At 39.9% G+C, this 9,291-nt stretch overlaps 1 long non-coding RNA gene across 1 annotated transcript; it reads left to right on the top strand.

The window, feature by feature from the left end:
• The first annotated feature begins 6,221 nt into the window (after positions 1–6,221).
• On the top strand, positions 6,222–8,650 carry LOC129876439 (uncharacterized). The gene is made up of 3 exons (XR_008763373.1): positions 6,222–6,309; positions 7,821–7,938; positions 8,512–8,650. It is a non-coding gene; the product is annotated as an uncharacterized LOC129876439 (long non-coding RNA).
• Positions 8,651–9,291: the final 641 nt, after the last annotated feature.

Genomic DNA, 9,291 nt, shown 5'->3' with positions numbered 1-9,291 from the left:
ATACTCGCATTTCTTCCATGTTAAATAGGGTCAGAGGACGACGACGTGAACGTGATTAAGAAAAGTCCATACGAGGTATGTGAAGCTTTCTTTTGGCATGTTTTTGGCATAAGTATGTAAAAATATTCCTTCTTTTGGCATGTTTTGGTATAAGTATGTAAAGACTATCTGCTCTTTCTTTTGGGCATGTCTTAGATCTAAGTGAAAAGTGATATGTGCATGAAGCTTGGGGTAACTCTATTCATGAGCTCTGAACATGATTCATGATTCATAATTCGTGTTCACTGTTGAATGTTAAGACTCTTAAAGTAGTTAAGATTCCATTCCTCAAGTCTTCTATATGCTGAGAAGTAGTGTATGTAAGGTTATTCTTCCTCTGTTTTGGCATGACATAGATGTAAGTATTGTGTATATAAAGTTTGAAGATATTCCACTCTTAAAACTCTGAGGGTGAGTTAAGACTCTCGTTCACTTCCAACTGATTAGAACTCCTATAACAAGTTGAGTCATTACTTTTCAAAGTCTTCCATATGATAGGAAATGGTACATGTATAGTCGTATTTTCCTACTCCAAGAAAGACTGGACGATATATACTATAGAACATGGATTTGGAGATAGCTCCATTTATAGATTCTGGACATAACTCATAACTTGTACCCACTTCTGAATGATAAGGACCTTGAAGTAGTTGAACTACGACCCTTAAGCCTTTTATAGGTTGAATAGGGTTGGGATGGGTTAGCTCCTATACCTAGGGGCTCTTAAACATGCTTTATGATAATATATGTGGGATGTTTGATATTTTACAGAGTTTTACATACACGTATATGCATTATGATATATGGATCGGGCCGAACGTACTTCAGAACATTTTGCTATATAAGGATTGGGTCATACGTTCCATGATAGATTATGCATAATAAATATCAGGCCATCGTACCTCGGCATTATTATGCATTATATGGATCGGTCCATCATACCTCGGCATCATCATATAATATATGGATCGGGCCATCATACCTCGGCATTATCATGTGACATATGGATCGGGCCATCGTTCCTCGGCATGTGCTTGCTGTATACATGGATCGGGCTATAAAACCCATAGTACTAATAATATGCATATGCCTATCATGATAGATGATGTGTTTGTAACACCAAGTCCCCGAGCGGGCTGAATACGGTATGTGATAATGGTATACATAGCTTCATTTTATGAGATGCAGGTACAGTACCCTATTAAATGCTATACTTGGTTATGTATCTTAGTTATGTATGCTTATATACTCAGTACATGTATCGTACTGACCCTCCTTTCTTTAGGGGGCTGCGTTGCATGCCCGCAGGTACAGATGTTCATTTCAGAGATCCGCCAGCTTAGGATTTCTGCTCAACTATGTTGGAAGTGCTCCACTGTTTCAGAGCCTGGCTTTTGGGTACTGGTCTTGCGATGTATATATTTTATTTGCAGGGGTATGGCGAGGGCCCTGTCCCGCTATATGTTGTCGTTCTTATTCTTAAAGGTCTGTATATATATATGTGTGGGTTGTTCATGAGTTTATTTTGGTTGTGCCTATACGTTATATTGTAAATGTTTTTACGTTATGGAAGCCTTGTCGGCTTATATTCTCTTCCATGATAAGATATGAATGAAGGAGTCTATATGAACATGAAAAAGTTTTAACCTATGCAAGTTTTGGGGGGGGGGGGTTATCACATTACTCATAGTTCAATTTGGTTGTATTTAAAAGTTACATATACGGGGGTCCAGGTCAGACCCCAATCACAGCCCACGGGGTTGGGTCGTGACAATCAGCTTAAGTGAGGATCTGAGAATTCTTGAGGATAAACTCACTAGTGTTTATGAGATCTAAGGTTGATAAGGACACCTAGAACTTTATGGATGAGATGTGGAAGATACTGAAAGAAATGCATGCTACTGATATTAAGGGGGTTGAGTTATTTTTCTATCAGCTCAAGGATGTTGGTAATGTTTGGTGTAACCAATGTGAGGAAGGTAGAGGTGAGGATATTGAGCCTGTTATTTGGGATGAGTTCGAGGAGCATTCCTTGATCACTTCTTTCCAATAGATTTTAGGAAAGCAAAATTATAGGAGTTTGTGAATTTGAAGAAAGTGGGAATTACTAAGAAAGAGTTTGGTCTTAAGTTGGTACAACTGTCCATATTTTCTCCGGAGATGATCCTAGATATAAGATCCATGATGAGGAAATTTGTCTATTGCCCAGGTAAACATGTGAAAAAGAAGTATCAGACATTACTGTTGATTTCTGACATGCATATTTCCAATCCTATGGTGTATGCTCAGCAGGTTGAGGATTAAAAGATTAAGGACAGACAAGAGCACTTGAGCAAGAAGGTCAAGTCAGCGAGGCATGAGAATAAGAAAAAATAGGGTAAGGGTGACAAGTCCTTCTTTTAGAAAAGGTCTTCTAACTATGTTCCATCATTAGCGAGTTCACCTACGCCCAGCTACAGGTATGATCAGAAGTCCCAGAGTTACAAAAATTTTAGAGTCTAGGATTCTCATTCCCAAGGAAGTATGGATCAAGGTACAAAACAGAAGCTGCCTTGCAGCAAGTGTGATAGGCTACATTTAAGAGAGTGCAAAAAGGTAACCAGGGGTTTCTATAATTGTGGTAAAGTGGGTCATCTCAAGAGAGAGAGTACGATGTAGGGTAAAAGAACCTAATCTTCTTTTGCAGCACTAATAGGCCAAGGTAATCAGAGGGGTACTACTTCAGGTATAGATGGAGGTTCAAATTATCTATATATAATGGCTATTCCCCAGAAGTAGGAGAAATCAGCATATATTATTAATGATATGATTTAAGTCATTTCTTTTGATGTATATGTTTTTGTTTAGATGGTGCCACCTTGTCTTTTGATCCTATAGGTGGCTAAAGTTTGAGATCCTTTCTTAGTGTCTTCTTATGCCTAGTAGTGTTTCTACTCCCGTTGGTGAGTCTATTATTGCTGAGAGGGTCTATAGAGATTGTCCTGTATCCGTCTATCACAGAGAAACCATGGCTGACCTAGTTGAGTTAAACACGATTGATTTTGATGTTATTCTTGGTATGGACTGGCTTAATGCTTTGAATGACTCAGTTGATTATCAAACATGAGTTTTCAAGTTCTGGTTCTCGAATGAACCAATCATAGAGTTGGAAGGTAGTCAAGTAGTGCCTTGGGGAAAATTCATTACTTACCTTAGAGCTAGAAATTTAATCTCCAAGGGTTGTATCTACCACATAGTTCGAGTTAAGGATGATAGTGTAGAGGCTCGATCCCTTAAATCAGTTGCTGTAGTCAATAAGTTTCCCAAGGTCTTCCTTAATGATCTGGGTTGAGTCCCTATTGATAGGTTGATCAACTATGGGGTTGATGTTCTTCCTGATACGTAATCTTTCTCTATTCCTCTATATAGAATGGATCCTACAGAGTTGAAAGAGTAGTTGAATTTTTTTTTTTTATTTATTTATTTATTATTTTTATGGGAACAGACCCTACACGAGGCTCCCACCTCTCGTGCACAGTCAGGGGTTGAGCATTACCCCCAAGCCTTAACATAAAATAAAACAGAAAATTACAAGGAGGGGGACATAAACCTTACCTCCGATCCTATGTTGGTTCATAAGTCGGCTAACCTATTAAGGTCGGCTAACTCATCCCCGTAGCAAAAGGAGCTATCTATAACTAGAAAGCAGTAAACCTATGAGAGGATTCCTCCCAATACAAGTCGACTAAGAAACATAAATGAGGGAGACTCTCCCCTTCCATGAGAAGACAAGAAAGTAACCTACACTAGTCCTATTCAACTATGCTACATACCATACATAGCTAAATTGAGGAAGAACAAGTATATGAACCTTCTATCTCGCATGGGGTGAAGAAGCTCGTTTCATCTTTGCCTTTTTTCATCTTGTCGTACCAAGTAAGTCCAAGGTAAGTATGCAACAGCATCATAATCATGATTATCAGCTAAGGAGGATGAAACAAGAGGAAGTATATAAAGCTATAATAACCAGCAACGTTGGAGTTATTGTTGAGAAAATGAGTGACTGAAGAGCAGTAAATTGTAACTTGTAGGTGATGCAGCCATGGCATGAGCAGTTGCTTGGGTGTTTCCTTGCATTTTGCATGATTGTACCTGCATACCCACAAACAAACCAACAAGGAGCTCAAAGTGACTTGGAGCTGCTGCAAGAAGGCCCCTGCATGAATGGTTGCTGTCTCCCTTTATTTGGTTCTTTGTGGACCTGCACAAGGAAATAGCCAAGGAAGCAAACTAGTGTGTGGGGGTTCTGTGGTTCCCATTGGAGGGCTCCTCAATTGCAAGTAGATGGAAGTTGAAGATTGTTGGTGTTGGATTGTTGTAGTTGTAAGGTTGCTGCTGTATCTTCTAAGCTCCAAGGTGCTGTGGCTGGTTGCAACTCCTCTTGTTGATGGTGTTTGTAGCTGCTGCATTCTACAGCTGTGAATTTGTTGTTGCTTCCAATCAAATTCAGCTTCAGCACTCTGTGGCATGATATCTGCAACTGCAGCTTCATGGATTTTGCAGCTTCTGATGTTCCAGCAGCCTGCATACTCAAATAAACAAACACACAAACAAGAACAATGGCCTCCCAGATTAGACTCCCATAATGAGTGTTGATGGGTGCTACTGCTGCCAGGAGGTTTAACAGATGGTGCCTTGGATATTGGAGGGTTCTTGTATGCCTGCACAGGATCCAGGAGGGCTGTTGCACGTGTTGTAGCATGGTAGCTGTTGGCTGCATCTACAAGTGCAACCATGCACTTTGTAATCCCTGCATCTACAAAGAAAAACAACCCTGTTGCCACTGCTGTTGCTGCAGCTGTAGCCCATCTGTTGCAGGTCTGTCTTGATGTTGCTTTATGTTCTAGTGAGTGGTTGTATGCTGAAGTACTTGTTCTTGGGGATTTTAGTTGTGTATTGTACCTGTACAAGTAAAAGAACAAGAAGAAAAGTACATCCAATACTCCTGCACAGCAAACACTGTGCTGTGGTTCTGCAGGTCCATTGTGGACTTGTAGTTTATCCTTGTATGCTGCATGTTGTTGGAGTTTTTGTGTGTTGTGTCTTGTAAACATGTCCCCAACTGTAACATGCTTTAATGTATCTCCAGATACCTGCAAATGCATAGAGACAAGCCAACAAGACCAAAAACAAATAGACACCAACCTCCTCATTATGCTTACGTCGGCTAACTTTTTCAAGGTCGCTCGACTAACGTTTCCAATTATCCATTTGAGGTGGAACTTCTTGGGCCTTGTAGTTACTGTATTTTCTGATTGCGCCATTTGAAGACTTAAGTCAACTAACCTTTTCAAGGTCGCTCGACTAATGTCTCCAATTATCCGTTTGGGATGAAACTTCTTGGGATTTGTAATTACAGTATTTTCTATGTTCTTGCAACATTTGGAGGCGTTTTGGACAAGATGGAAGCTCCAAGTAGTGAAGTGCTTCATTTGGAGAGTTAAGTCGGCTAACTTTTTCAAAGTCGCTCGACTAACGTCTCCAATTATCCGTTTGAGGTAAAACTTCTTGGGCTTTGCAAATACTGTATTTTCTGTGTTCTTGCAACATTTGGAGGCCTTTTGGACAAGCTGGAAGCTCCAAGTAGTGAAGTGTTCCATTTTGAGACTTAATTCGGCTAACTTTTTCAAGGTCGCTCGACTAACGTCTCCAAATATCCGTTTGAGCTAAAACTTCTTGGGCTTTGCAACTACTGTATTTTCTGTATTCCTGCCCAGTTTGGAGTCAATTTGATGTTGCATGATGCTTTTGTTGGGGGCTGCAGCTGTGGCCTGTGCTGGAATTTTGATGGCTGTTGCTGCAGCTGTAGTCCATCTGTTGCAGGTATGTCTTGATGTTGCTTTATGTTCTAGTGAGTTGTTGTATGCTGAAGAACTTGTTCTTGGAGATTGTAGTTGTGTATTGTACTTGCACAAGTAAAAGAACAAGAAAATTCTGCACAGCAAAAACTGTGCTATAGTTTCTCCTTGTATGCTGCATGTTGTTGGAATTCCAAGCTCAGTTGCTGACACTCTAGCACCAGCCCCTTGATGTAAGTTCTGGTTGCATGGAGGAATTCCACAAGCTGCAAGCTCCAAATGGTGAAGTGCTCCATCATGCCACTGCTGTAATATGCAGCACACATAGCTGGCCCTCCAATTGTAGATTGATATGTTGCATGTGTACAAGTTCCTGCACAGTCAAAAAGTAGAAGGAAAGGAAAGAAAAAGAAAAAGGCTACTCTAATCCTAGGTAGGTAAGATGCAGGGGAGACTCTCCCCTTTACAATGGTCCTAACTGTAGAACCTTCAAAGTGGTTATCACTAGTCGTATTGATATCCAATTTGAAGAGTAAGTTAGAACATTGAAGATAAAAATAGTTCAAGGAGGTTGTTTGATCCTTTTTAATCTTTTTCTCCTGAAGCTTGCCATCCATATCTTGTCCAGCTTGATGTAGCCCTTGGTGGAAAATTCTCATAGGATTTCCTTCCATATGCCTATCCCAACATATTTTAACAGTATCCAGGAAGGTATCAATATCAGCCACCTGTTGTTCATCCTGGTCTCTAATGTGACAGTCCACATCCTGATTCCAGAATAGCCAAATCTTGTTATTAGAATTATAACAGGCATTATTCATTCTAATCTGATTTTTGTATTGGTTGATCTGTGATTGATGAGCAAATGGTTCAAGAATTGCCAACATAGAGAGACTATGATAATCCTTGAGTTTTTGGAGTCTATCCAAAGCACCTTGAGTATCAATACTCCTTGCATTCCAGTATATTGTATTCATCATCAAGGTTTCATGGATTTGGACCTTGTTTTGATGCCACTCTTACAAGTAGCATTATCTAAACTAGTGGAGATGTCTTGTTTCTTTTTCTTCTTATTCCGATCTTGCTGACCCCTAGGTAATAAACCCTTCTCCTCAGTGACTTGCAGCACCTCCTCCTGTATTGTAGTATCTGTGATATCCTCTAATGCTCTAAAGGGAGAGGTACTAGTTTCCTCATCCTCATCTTGAGATTGTTCCCTTTGGTCCAGATCCTCTTCATCTTCAGATTGAATAGGTCTGTATTCATCCTCATTGTCATCTGATATGGCTCTCTTATTAAGAACACACACTTCAGTAGAACTGGATTGAATTTGAAGAGGTGTCACATGAATCCCTGCTTGTTCATCAACCAACACATAGTTCACTCTGTGTTGTGTTTTTCCAAACAGAGATGTTTTTTGTTTCTGAGCTAACTTTTTCTTCATTGCATCCCTCTTCTTCTTACTCAGAGATAGAGTATATTTATTATTCAGGAGCTTAGTAACTGCACCCATATTTCCTTTACAGCTATTTGGAGATTCTGCACCTCCCTTATCCATTACAGTGAGCTGTAACCTGTCTTCTGGAACTTGTTGAATATCATCTTGTTGCCATTGCATAGAGGACCTTATTTCTGCTGGAAGAGTGTTGACAGGGGTTCTAGGATCTTTTCTATGTTTAGCCAAATTTTCCTTCCCCTTGGTTTCCCCTTCCTGCAGATTAGTGGTTTTCTCCTGTATTCCCTCATCCTCACCTCCACAGACTTCATCAGCCACAATAGTAATACCATTTAAGACATTAAAGTAATTGGGGGAGCCATGGGGGTGTGGGAGCATTGAGTCAATACCTGGGATTTTTCCATAGGCATTGTTGCATTCCACATTGTTCACAGCAGTACTTGGTGCACAAATAGCTGTAATATTTTGCTCTTTTTGTTTGTCTGCAGGTCTGCTACTTCCAGTACCATGTAGAACCTGCTGTATAGGCTTATGGGGGATGGGATCCAATGTTGTATGGGGAGTAGGGAGTAAGCTCTGGACTCCAGAGTCTACATTACAAGTTTGGTTAGTACAAGTATTATATTTAGAGCTATTAACCATACCTGCCTGCTGTGGAGTTTTCCCTTCTCTGCTGCTGCTGCTACTGAAGTTTCCCCTTTTGTCATGTATACTTGTGTTTTATGTTGTTGTGGTTGTTGTTGGTGGTGTTGTTCTTCTTTTTTACCTTTCCTCCTTTGAATTTGCCAACCTGCATGTTCTTGGTCTCTTTTTTCAGCTGCAGCCCTGCTAGTATTTTGTTGTTCCTTACTTTGTTTGTATTCTTGGTGCTTTAGCTCATTTTTCTGTTGTTCCTTATTTTTGTCAGTGCTGTCCTTATCTTTGTGTCTTGCTTCTTCTTCTTGAACTTGCTTTTTCTGCTTATCCTCATCCCTTCTTTTAATAGTACAAACATGAATGGTGTGACCTTGATGTTTGCAGTGTTGACAGTAATCTGGCACCCCTTCATATTGAATAGACTGCCACCTTCCTGCTCCATTTTCATCTTCACCATAGCCCATCCATACATGCTGTGGTCTTTCTTTTGTAAGGTCAATTTGTACTTTGACTTTGGCAACACTACCCCTTGTTTTCTTGTAGGTTGCCAAATCCAAGAACAACACCTTTCCAATTGGGGACAGTAAAGGGGTTACCACTTCAAGACGATAACAGTGCCAAGGTAGTTCTGGTAATATAGCCCATATAGGAACTAGAGAGGTTTCTTCTTCAGGCTTGAAGGTGGGGGTCCATAGCTGGAGTGTCATAAGCTATCCATTTATGTACATTCTTCCTTTGGACCATACAGTAGAGTGATCATATTCATTGTCCAAGTCTATGTACAGATGCCTAGAGTTAAAATGAGTAATTTTCACTCCTCCTCTGAGCTCTGTTTGCAAGATGAATTCCTTTCTAATGGTTTCTATCTTAGGCATAGTATTAGTGAATTTTCCTATCAGAGTATACTTACAATCACTTGCCAATTTCACCAAGAAATCTTCTTATGTAAATACTATAGCTGGATAGCCTTGTTTTGTAGTAATTTTGGGGGGTGTAATATCAATAATAGCTGTTTTAATGGCTTCTTGGGCTCTCAGCTTAGTAGCCAAGGTCTGATGGATGACAGGATTTGGAGGGGTTGGAATATTAGTATTGGGATGCTTGTTTTGTTTGACATGTAACTGATTAGTAGGGGACACCACATGATTAGTAGAAATAGAAGTATTAAAAGTTGGAGCTCTAAGTTGGTTTGGATATTTGGGACCTAAATTGCTTCCAGTATTCATAGTAGCAGATTTATTATTGGATTTGAAAGCATCAAAGTTATTAGACACTTTCATTAGGTTACTATTAGGAACATAAGGTTTTTGGACATGTTGAAAT

Source organism: Solanum dulcamara, chromosome 2, assembly GCF_947179165.1.
Source record: "Solanum dulcamara chromosome 2, daSolDulc1.2, whole genome shotgun sequence".
NCBI classification, from domain to species: Eukaryota; Viridiplantae; Streptophyta; class Magnoliopsida; order Solanales; family Solanaceae; genus Solanum; species Solanum dulcamara.
This window is presented reverse-complemented; position numbering and strand designations above follow the sequence as displayed.